This window comes from Eulemur rufifrons, chromosome 7, assembly GCF_041146395.1.
Source record: "Eulemur rufifrons isolate Redbay chromosome 7, OSU_ERuf_1, whole genome shotgun sequence".
Classification (NCBI taxonomy): domain Eukaryota; kingdom Metazoa; phylum Chordata; class Mammalia; order Primates; family Lemuridae; genus Eulemur; species Eulemur rufifrons.
The window spans coordinates 44,758,572-44,771,520 of record NC_090989.1 but is presented as its reverse complement, the minus strand read 5'-3'; positions in this window follow the sequence as shown (position 1 = coordinate 44,771,520).

Below are 12,949 nucleotides of genomic sequence, written 5' to 3'. Positions count from 1 at the left end.
ATCAAAGTTGCTTCCGTTTTCCAACTTGGTGAGGTGTTCTATACCTGTTTCTTGACATCCTGCTAACAATGAGTTTAATATGCGAATTCAACATAACATCAATTTCTTGTAGCTCAAGTTATACTTTAACTATTAAAAATAACTAGTTCACAAGATAGCCTCAAAGAACATTTTAATATCCACATCAATACAAGTAAACTTACTTCTGCTAAAAGTAATTATTATTTAACATGTACTTGATCTTATATGCTATTCAACATACTTAAAAATAATGTGTTTCTAGGAAGCAAAGAATAAGGACCTACTGTCATCTTTACCCCCGGCCCCCTACCCGCCCCTCATTTAGTAATGTGTGGGCGATATGTTATCTCCCTTGTAACAGCAAAAGACAGTCTTTTCAGCTGATGCCCTAGTGTGTGGAGCAGAGACAAGCCATCCCTGCTGGGCCTATCCGAATTTCTGACTCATGGAATCTGTGAGCATGAAAAAATGGTTGCTGTTTTATGTCACTAAATTTGGGGTGGTTTGTTACACAGCAATAGATAATTGGAACAGGTTAGATGTCATTTAAAAAAACGAGGAGAGTGGTTTTGGTGAGCTTGAAATACCTGTAAGCCATCTACACCAGTATTTAGAGATGTGAGTCTAGAGCTCAGAGAGTTCAGTCCAGAAACATAAATTTACCAATTATTTGTGTAAAGAAGTAGAAGAATGTGAACCACCCAAGGAAGTGCATGCAGTGTAATAAGAAAAGATGGTCACAAACTGAACTGGGGGCAGAGAAATGAGCAGGAAATGAGGTGTCAGGGAAGAAGGCTGAGAAACAGCTGCCCCAACCAATGGAATGGGGAAGAAGGAAATGGAAAGGGACAAGTTGGGTGTGATTGTAATAAGGGTTATAATATTACAGTGATTGTTTCCAAATAAAAGTTGTTAAAATACATGTTAACATGTTTGAAAAATTGGGAATTAAATTGAGATTTTTAAAAACAATCATAGTCTATAAATTAACAAGGTCTTCTCAGGTACTAAAATTTAAGTAATAAAATTATTTCCATTAACATCAGATTTTGTCTCCAGTTTCTTAAACTGTGCTTAAATATGAAATTCTTCAAAGAACCAGTAGGTGGAGCAGGTTTGCTCAAGAAAATCTAACCTCTGGGTTTTTTGGGGGGAGTGGAATGGAAGAGAAAATGAAGTGAGAAAGAAGGAGGGAGAGCGGAAAAAGAGGGAGTAGGGAGGAAGGGGAAAGAGAGAGGCAGAGAACAGGACAGAAGAAGAGGAGAGGGAGGCAGGAGAGGAGGGAAGATGAAAGAACTATTCGAAATCTGGCCTTTGGTGAACTATGCTGTGGGTTGGAAAGATATCTAAAGGAGTTATTACGTATTTAATCGACCATGATTAATGAGCCTATGCTGTTTATATCTTGTCAAAGATATAAACTCCATGCTGTTTCATTTCTCACTTATTACTGGAAGATTATGAAATTGTTATTGTTTATAGTTCTAGTAATGTTGACTATCTAAGGCAGGCTTCTTAGCGTCTTGAGTTCTTAGGGAGTCTCTGAACTGTTAGTTGCCTGAAATCATGAGAAAATGTCAGCAATGCCGAGAGCAAATAATGTTAATTTGACTCTCAAAGGGTACACAATCCTGAAAAGATTGAGGACTATTCATCTAAATTGGGGTATTGAATGTAGCGTGTCTATAGTCCAGGGGGTGTGTGTGAAGGGTAAAATTTTTTTTTTATCATTTCAGAAGCTCTGTTTTTGTGTGTTATTCATTATGTCCATGATTAATTAGTACAATTATGCTGGTATTTAATTCACAAATAACAGAGCATATTTTAGGAGTATAAAATCAGCAGCATGTAATCAAAAAATTGCTTGTCCAAATAGTGTATACATTTTTATACTTTGTATTTTCTTTTTTTGTTTTTCTTTTCTTACTTATTTCCCACTGAACTCTGAGGAACATTTTTATACTTTGAAGGACTAAAATTGAAAGTGGAGAATAAAGCAGAATGCCTTAATAAAGAAAGAAAATATAATAACAATAAAGCTTGCGTTTTTACCTCTACAGGGAAGGAAATGAAAGTATGCTAATTTCCCATTGGTTTTAGAGGAAACTAATGGATACTGTCTAAACAAATAGAGAAATAAGATATTAAATAAAGATATAATAAAAGTAATCACTAGAATAGAAATATAAACCAAAGTGAGAAACTTTATGAATTCAAAAAATAATATAAAATAATATGAAAAAGCTATATAACAAATATACTGATCATGTCAATAAATATAGCAAACGTACCCTTTCATATCAATAGATACAAGTATTATATCATACTGTTAAAATATTTCAGATGGGACTATAAAGCCAAACCCAAATATATTCTGTATAAGAGAGATACACTTAATGCTTCAGAAAGTGAAAAATGATCCCTATCCCAGTCAAGTACAAATTTAAAAAATGGAGGAGTTATGATATTCATACCAGCCAGCATGGAATTCACATCTAAAAACATAAAATAAGAAAAAGAAGAGTACTTAAAATGTGAATATAAAAAAGGTATAAATATCAATGGACCCAATTATAGAACAATATTCGCAAAGAAAAAAAAACACTAAAGAGAGGGACTAGACTGAAGCACATTTGTGGTTGATGAATTATTTCACCTTTCAGTCCCTGATAGAGTAAGTCAGGGGAAAACATGTGTTAAGGTGTAGCAGACAAATCCATGAACGATAAGTATCTCTAGTTTGTGTTAGGCAGACAGCTAGGGACCTCTGGCCCCTTCTGGGGATAAGGCAGGCGACTGCCACACCTAGAGGAGGAAGGAACACTCCACAAATCTGCCAATCAGAACTTAGCTCACCAACTGCAAAAGAATGCAGAGGACTCTCTAGCCCAGGGGCCAAGCAGCATCACTACAACAGAGTCTGGAAAGGGACCTAGAACAACCAGCTTTCAGTGATAAGATTAATTAAATACATGTTATCATCTAGCTAGTTTTAACTCTAAGAAGTTAGATGTGCTCAGGAAAGAGAGTTCTTTAGTAAGTTCTGATAGCGCTTAAAGCTTCATAAAACTTTCTGTGTGGTACCCAAGTATCTTTTCTATCTAATAAAGTAAAATAAGTAATACTAATAAGTAAAACTATTGTTCATTAAATGCAAACTGTCATGTCAGACAGATTTTGTACACTTCAAGGTATATGAGGAAAGTATTTAAAAAGGTGAGTGCTGGACGATGTCCCAGATGTGTGCACATTTTAAAAAAAAACTCTACAGTTTTTGTTTGAGAGTTTAGAAGTTACATTTAAATCAAAAACCATCTAACACTTTGACCACTGTATCTGAGGCTGTTTTCTAAACACAGCAGCCCTCTGGTTCAAATGTGAAGACACCTCATGGGTTCTAGAGGAACTTGAGCATATTTGTGTTTGTACAGAAAGAAACTTTAAAAAAAAATGACATTCTAGTTTTTATAGCTCTACTTTATGTTTTCTTCAAATTATATTTTAGTCACAATTTGAAAGAAATGCTATCAGTGGTTGGAAAACCTCAAGGTAGTTTTCTTGGTGATCAGCAAAACAGGGAAATGAAAGGAAAGTAACCTGGTTAAAGAACAGAAACCCACAACCCCTTCCTATTCCCCGCTCATCCCCACCAAATTAAAGGATGTTCAACAGAAGGAATGAGCCAACCTGAGGCTTGGAGAAAATGTCTGGCCTCCTCCCTGGATTCTCACATGGTCCATGGGCTGCCACCTCAGCCTCATCACTTCATGGTCTGACTGGTGTGACATACAACACAAGTGAGCAAGGAAATGAGACTGAAGGACACTTTCTATTTAGGAAAACAGGGTCACAGATGAAGAATGCTTCTTCCTGAAATCTTTGGGCTTCCCTTTAATGTTGTTATATGGTTTGGGTTTAACCCTAGCCAGGTTCTTGTGTGGGTAGGTGGGGTGGAGCCCTCTCATTTTTACTCTGCTTTGAGGTATGACATTCTGAGTTCACTGTTTGTTCCTCAATTTTTTAGCACTTTACTACAATCTTAGGTAAAGTCAGAAATGCCACAAACTCCTCTTATTGATATAGCATGAAATTGTGCCAGAATTTTTATTAGTTCAGAAAAATATCTTAGAGTTAAAAGTATACGTATGTACAAAGACAACACAGCATCATGTTCTCATTATTTATATATCTTCACCCTGAACCCTTTAACTTTCTATCAGAAAACATTTTAATTATATGATATTTGTTGGGTTGCAGTCTTGAAATGCTGATTCTTGGTGTGCTCTTGGCCGAAGAATGACCAGACACACTGAAAGCAAGGCAAGCATGAAAATGAGGTGAGAAATATAGGATTATAGAGGAAGAACAAGATATGAGTTTACAGAGCAAGATACACACGCCAGAGATGATGGCCAGACCCATTGTTGTAGCAAAAGAGAAACCTTAGTTATGATCTGAGTCTTGTTTTATAGTGTCTGATTGGGACCTCCCTCATGGCTCAGATGTCACCATGGAACCACTTTGGACAGTTGGGAGTTATATGACCTGAGTCTCACTACACATGTGGATCTCCCATGAGCCTCTCTGAAAGCCAGTTTTTCTAAGTCCCTTTCCAGACTCTGTTGTACCGATGCTGCTTGGCCTGTGGGCTAGAGAGTCCTCTGCATTCTTTTGCAGTTGGTGAGCTAAGTTCTGATTGGCAGATTTGTGGAGTGTTCCTTCCTCCTCTAGGTGTGGCAGTCGCCTGCCTTATCCCCAGAAGGGGCCAGAGGTCCCTAGCTGTCTACCTGACATGTTCATACAAATTTAGGTGGGCATACTAACACAAGACACCTTTTCTCTTTTCTGTAATTCATCTCTTTTTTTTAATAAAGAGTTTTTGGTTCTTGCTTATGTCTCTGTGGTCTGATGTTTTATCCTCTGGATTAATTTCAATACTTTCTGTCCTATTAGTAAAATATTTCCCTTCCTTGCATACACACTTGGACTTCTACTGCACATCTTTTTAAATTTCATGTCATTTATTATCTATATCTCTTCATCATTTTCTTCTTAGATTTGTGTAATTCATATGTCCCTTCCTTATATGTAGAAAGTCTAAATCTAGCTTTACATAGTTGCTTCAAATGATGAAAATCTATTTACTGATTTATTTATACTAATAACTTGTCTCCAAAAGGAATTAAGGTGATGTGTAATAATGCATAAACTATAATGGGATGAATTCAGTTAGAATTTTTTAAAAGTTAGCAAAGAGAAAATAATAGTGGGAAATTAAGATGGGGCCAAGAGTGAGGTTGGTATCCAAATGCTTGCCAAATGGAGCCACAGTTTGGCTTGATGCTATATCCCTGTGTTTTGTTCCCCAGCTTTAAGTCCCTCCCTTTGTAGCCTGTTGATCACAACCTACTTGTATTAGGGTTCTCCAGAGAAACTGAACCAAGAGGGTGTGTGTGTGCGTGTGTGTGTTTATTGTGTGTAGTTTTATTTTAAGGAATTGGTGAATATGGAGAATGGCAAGCCTCAAATCTGCAATTCCTGTCTGCTGGGAGAGGTCAGCCTTTTGTCCTATTAAGAGCATCCACTGATTAGATGAGGCCCACCCACATGATGGAGGGCAAACTGCCTTCCTCAAAGTCCACCAATTTAAATGTGAATCTCGGCCGGGCGCGGTGGCTCACGCCTGTAATCCTAGCACTCTAGGAGGCTGAGGTGGGTGGATCGTTTGAGCTCAGGAGTTCGAGACCAGCCTGAGCAAGAGCGAGACCCCATCTCTACTAAAAATAGAAAGAAATTATATGGACAGCTAAAAATATATATAGAAAAAATTAGCCGGGCATGGTGGTGCATGCCTGTAGTCCCAGCTACTCGGGAGGCTGAGACAGGAGGATCGCTTGAGCTCAGGAGTTTGAGGTTGCTGTGAGCTAGGCTGATGCCACGGCACTCACTCTAGCCTGGGCAACAGAGTGAGACTCTGTCTCAAAAAAATAAATAAATAAATAAATAAATGTGAATCTCATCCAAAAACACGCTCAAAGAAACATCCAGAATAATGTTTGACCACATATCTGTGCACCATGGCCTGGACAAGTTGACATAACATTAGCCATCACACCACTAAAGCATGCTTATTGCCTTTATCCTCCACCTTGCCTTTCTTTTTTTCCTTTCTGCATAACACCCTTTGCATTTTCTCTAATCCATGAAACTCCACCTAAACTTCACTTAACTCTTTTTTCTTATACATTATACTGAAGAGACTCAGGATTCTGGAGGGGCCGTTAAGCCTGAGTTCCTATTTTCCTGGTTGGGTGAAGTTCCTCTCCTTTCAGGTGGCCAAGGACTGCGTATGGATAGGCTCTGGGGCCATCTCGGTTGCCTGCTTACCCCTCCTCCAGTGGCTCTGCCTCCCTCCCTCCCTTCCCGCTTCCCCTTCCTCTTTGTAAAAATTCTTTACATTATTACAGGCCCATCACGAACCCCTTCTGCTAAAGGACTTATGATAGGAATTAGCTTTGCTACAATAGGCCACATTTTCTGGGTGCTAATGAAGGCTGTTCACAGGGTTGTGGCTTTAACAATTTATGTGAGTGCCTGATGAGGGTGGAGCAATAAAGACAGTCCCTGGGGAAGGTTTCCCAGGACAAGTGGTGCAGTGTGTCTCTGCACTAGAGGAGGAGCTTGGTCCTCCACTTCACCTCTCCCTCTCCCAAGGAACAGGGAGCCCAGGCCACAGTCAGGGGTTGTGAAAATCAGTTGCTCTGCCTGGCAGGGTTCTGAAGCTTTCGAGGAAAAATAACAATCTGGATTTTTTTTCAGAGGGAAAACAAAAGCAAAAATGAAATAAAAATAAGATAAATAAGTAGCAACACAAACATTTTAAGGCAGAGATTCAAATATAAGTCTGTATTATCCACCCTGTTCCTTTTTAACCAGGCGCCAGAGGACCCTTAAACACAAAACACATAATGATCATTCCTGAAAACTTTTGTAGTCTTCCCATACAACCTGAGCCCAGATTTCAGGCCAGTCATAGCCATGTGATCTAAGGGACATCATACAGACTCTGCTCTTAAGTGAACTCCTCTGTAAAATGGAGTGAATAATGTGTACCTCCAAAAATTACTATGGGAAGTAAACGAAACAATGTATGGGAAAGAGTTCTGTAAGCTGTTAAGTACCATATGGACACTAGGGATTTAGTAAATCAGTTAAAGCTGTACTGAAGACATTCAAAGAAATGATCACATATTTCATAAATAGAAAACTGGGCAAATGATTGGTTAGCACTTTAACGGTGGGAAGAATAGTAGATGAGATTAGTTAGAGGGAAGAATTTAGTCATTTTCATATCATCTTTTCTCCCCTCCCAGTGGAAAATATACGTGGGCATGAATGTTTACATAATATAGATAGAGGTGTCAGCACACTGCTTTTCACTTTCTCTGATCAGCATCTGAAATAATAATTTATTTTTTAAGCTAGGAAATTTGGGTCATTTGATGGGAGAATTTAGCTGGAAAAGTGAAAGACAACTCAAGGATAGATATTTATGCATATATCAAAATATTATGCATATATTTTTATATGTGTATGTGTTTTATTTGGGAAGGAAATAACATGTTATCCTCTGTATATTTTAATTCTTTTATTTAGCATTGACTGCCTATCTATTGCTTAGCTTTTTTATTCTCTTCTTTGTTTTTTCCTTTGTGGTCAAGTGCACGTTATAGACCACCTTAGCTTGGCTGAGAACATTATATTTGTGACAGCATTTGAAGGTGAGCCACATCAAAGATGGACAAAACAATTTATTTTTTGGTCTTGCTCAAGCCTCCTCACCCTGAGAATCTGTCCCCAGGGCCTCAAACACTCCCACCCTTAATGCTCTCACCTCACTTTGAACAGAGACATATTTAGTATCTGTAACTCTCATTTGACTCTCGCAGCATAACACTCAATAACATTATTTATCTCTTTGTAAATTTACATTTAAATGCTCCATATTCTCTCATACCAACTAATATTAATAGTTAGTACTGAAGAGTTGGTATGTACCAAGCACTGTACTAAAATTACATAAGTTAACTTATTCACTGTTTGAAATAATCCCATGAGGGAGTTATCCCCATTGGAGGTATGGGAAAATTTAGGTGTGGAGAATTGAAGCATTCACTCAACACCACAGAGCCATGGGTGCAGCCAAAAGTAGTCCGTGTCTGAGGTTACAGAACCACTGTGCTCTGAAAGCTCAGTAGGAATCAAGACCTTGTCTCACAGCTCAGGTACACCCAACCCCTAGCCATGATTTGCATTCAAGAAAGTATCTGTAAATGACTCGTGATTGTTGCTCTGTGAAAACAAATCCTATAGTTATGGAAACAAATAAAGAAAAAAAAAAGCAAGGAAACTTGTATTCTTCTAATACCACAATGCTTTTGTGATTATCCTCTTTATCTTTTTTTCACATTAAAATTTTAGGTTAAGCTGACATTTACTGAGTTCAGAATTAAGGAATGATAATGATATCGAGGCTTTATGGCACTGATTTTTCTCAAAGTATAACCTGTGGTTTGGTGACACAACTATAGAAACACGGATAGAAACTCCCCATTATGCAACAAACCACTTCCTGCATCTGTTTATTCATTTATTTTCAGGGTTTTAGCTAAACTTTTCTATATTTGTAGGATCATGTACTTGTAACTGTGTCACTGAATGGAGCATAAATATCATAGAGTGCTTATGAACATCGATTTGGTAACCAGGTTTCGAGGTTAGAATCTTGTGTAATTTGGTCTAAATAATACATACCTCAGTAGGATGGTGGAAAGGATTACCTATGTTAATATATGTAAAGCAGTTAAAAATAAAACAGTGCCAGGCACATAAAAAGCACTTTATAAGTATTTACTATTATTATTAAAACACAATTTCAGTTCAACCTGAAAGATGACAAAATGAAGCCTCTATTCTTATAAGGACATCAGATCTTAGTTTGGGGAGGCAGCCCAACTACATGCTGATAACACTTCTCTCTAATACACCTAACAGGCAATAGCTGTGATTCTGCTTGAACATTTCCAGTGATGAGGAACTTACTACTTCTCAGAAAATTTCATCCCATGACTGGAAAGTTTAATTATGTATAAGCTTATACTTTATATTGAATATAAATCTACCCTTCTGTAAATCTCACCTGCTGGTTCCAGTGGTGAACCAGCAAAGCGGTGGTTTTCTGATTGTGTTGGGCAGAAATGCTTCAGAAGTTTTAAAAATGTTTGAATCAAATTTCATTTCTAAAAACACATTTTTGAAATTATATCTTGAAACTGAAATTTTTTAAAAAGGTGTGTAACATCCTTGGAAGATTGCTTAGCTTCTCCAATTCTCAGATTTTTCATCTGTAAATGAGTATAATTATTAATAGTAAGTGAATAATAATTACTCAATAAATATTAGCTGTATCTTTATAATTATCATCATTGTATTATTGCATTTTGACACAAGCTATTGGGAGGCTCCCTTTAAAGCTCTGTGACTCAGAGCTTTTTGCTGATTCTTGCTGTAGATAATTTTCAGCTATCCCATTCCTCAACCCAGCAAAGGACTTCTTCTGAGGGTTCAAACCCCAAACTTGACTTTGTAATAAACTGGGCCTGGGCTGACCTGGGTCTACATCCCTTCAAGATAATCCATCAAGAGTAATCACTCAACTCCCAGCAGCCACAGTTCCTGAAGATCTAGGACAAGGGTTCAAATGCCCCAGCCTTCCTGGTAGTGGATGCATTGGGATTCCAACAGAGCTGAGTCTGGCTAACACCCTGGAAAGCTGAGAGGCTTTCCACTGTGGTGTGACCCTGTGTCACTGCTGTCCACTGCAAAGCCTGCCATCCCTGCAGATTCTAAGCTGCCAGATTCTCTAAAGGACCCTGTGGCTTCAGAATGGGGAGAAATCAGCCACAGTATATTTCTATTTTGGGGATAATTTCTGTCTCTTTTTAATCCAGTTTAGCAGAGCCTGGAGACCTGGAGACTAAGGAGGTTTGGCAGCACTCAGTCCTCTAGTAAGAGAATCAACATTATGTTTCTGTTTCTGAACCACTCAGCTCCTCTGAGCAGTAGATAGGGAGAAGTCTGTCTGAGCTTGGCTAAATGATATCCGCCTTTGGCTGTCTGTCCTGTAGATATCTGTGGAGCATAATTTTATCTAGTTTTAAAATTTATAAATGTAACATATTTGAATTATAACTTTTTTTCAAACATTACTAGTGTAAGTATAGAGCATAAAAGAAAAAGTTATATATTCCTAACCACTATCACCACCAGTTCCACCACCCATTTATAGATCTCCTTATAAATTGTTGCAGAAATTTCTCACTCTTATGCATATAACTATGCATAAATGTCTATTTTTATAAAAATATTGAGGAAATCTCATTATAAATACATAAATATGTACTTTACATGCTTTATATTTGGGCATTTTTTAATAGCACATTTGTGTTGCTTCCTTCTTCTTAATAGCTCTATAACATTTAATTAAGTTTAAAGATTTATTTACCCAGTACCTTATTCTTTCTTTATTTTCTTTATTTTATTTTCTTTTTTCTTTTCTTTATTTTTGGTCTTCCAAACTGTGGTAGGCAGTCTCAAAAGATGTCCTCCAATGAGCTTTATCCCCTGGTATCCATGCCCTTGTGTATTCCCTTCACTCTTTGAATTGGGCTGACCTGTATAACAAAAAGATGCTGTGGAAATGGCAATAGGTGACTTCCAGGACTAGGTCATGAAAAGCATGATGGCTTCTGCCATCTTTTCTCTTGGGTCGCTCCCTCTGGTGGAAGCCAGCTAGCATATCATGGGAATCCTCCAACAGTTGTATTGGAAGGTAAGTGGGATGAGGCACTTAGGCCTCCTGCAACTTGTCAGCCCACAGTCAATTAGGAATTGGAGCAACCAGCCCCAGTCGGACCTTCAGATGATTGCAGCCCCTGCCAGCAAGTTGACCACAGCCTCATGAGACAGTCACTCAGCTCAACTGCTCTCCAATTACTGAGACACAGAAACTGTTTGAGATAATAATGTTTATTATTGTTTTAAGCTTTTAAGTCTTGGGGTAATTTTTTATGCATCAATAGGTAACTAATAGACAATGCCACAAAAATCATCCACGTCTGCTCAATTTTGTGAGCAGAAAGTCTATAAAACAAACTCCTAGAAGGAGAACTGAAAAGACTTGAAAAGAATGTAAATTTTAAATTTCATTTAATAATGTCCAATTTAACACTGTCCCACAGTGAATGAGTGGGCTTCCCCACACCTACCCTCAACATTGCAGCTCACACTAGAATTTTGCCATTTTATAAGCTTAAAAAAAGATACTTTTTCAATTTAGATTTCTTAGTTATGCATGAGGTCGAGCATTTTTTCATATATTTATTTATTGGCCATTAAAGTTATATTTCTGTTATCTCCCGATTGATGTCTTTTACTCACTTTTATATTGGATTGTTCATCTTTTTCTATGAGTTAGAGTTCTTTGTATAATAAGAAAATTAACCCCTTTTTATATGTGTACATATTTTCCCCATTTAAAAGTTTTTATTGTAATATTGTTTATGAAATATTTTAGCATAGAAGATTTTTACTTTTTGTAGTAAAATGTATCTTCTAAAAAATATTTTGGATTTCATAAAAAGCTTCTTCTGCTACATCTAAAATCATTAAAAGAAAAACTCATATATTATCTTCTGGTTTATATTTTATATGTTTTTTCCTACCAGCAATGATAACTGGAAAATTGGCTCTCAAAACAACAAAAATAACAAAAAGCTCTGATGGGTAGTATTTGCCAATTTCTGAAGTATAAATACTCCCATCACATTCAATTTGAAGCTACCCATGTGACTTCACACACAGTTAGTTAGGAAAAGATGTACACAATTGGCTCTTGCCAGCTGGTATATGCCAGCTCTAGCACATCCCTGCACCAGAAATGTATTTTGACATAAGGGTTGAGAGAGATCCAGTTTCTTCTTTTTCTCTTTTTCCCAAACAGCTGAAGTAGATGTTGAGGTGCACATAGGACTATAGCTTTCATTAAAATAGCTAAGCTTTCATTCTAACATGAATTCATCAATTACATTCTTACTTACTATATTGTGTGTATAACGCAAGCTTATACTTTAGCATAGGGTTTCACTGTTAAAAAATGTCTGAAACCATGGAGCTGAGTCTTCAGCAAGACGTGGGGATGGCTGGGGCAGAGAAAGGCATGTCTCTAACTTATCAAATTGCTAGAGTTCTCTTTAGGTCTTCAATTCTCCCACTCACCTCACCCCAGTATACCTTAAGTACTAAATGCCTTCATCTTCTGTATTTCTGGTTTTTTTTGTTGTTGTTGTTCTAGTTTTCATTTTTTACCTATCATCAAAAACTCACCTCACAGTAAAAAGTCAGTGGTTGCAGGGAGTGGGGGGATGACTAGGTGGAGCACAGAGGATTGTTAGGGCAGTGAAACTTCTCCGTATGATACCATAACGGTGGATACATGTCATCATCCAAGCTTGTTGAATGCACAACACCAAGAGTGAACACTAGTGTAAACTATGAACTTTGGGTGATTACAATCTGTCAATGTAGGTTTATCAAGTGTAACAAATGTACCACTCTGGTGCGGGATGTTGATAATGAAGAGGCCATGCATTTGTGGGGTAAGGAATATGTGGGGGATCTCTGTACCTTCCACTCAGTTTTGCTGTCAATCTAAAATTGCTCTACAAAATACAGTCTATTAAAAATAACAAAAATCTCATCTCAGATCCTTTTTCATACTAAAGTGCAAATGACTGATGAAAGATGCAAGTGCTGCCTCTCCTAAGGGCCTTTGTCTTTTACCAGGGAAGGAAGCTGTAAAGCTGATGGG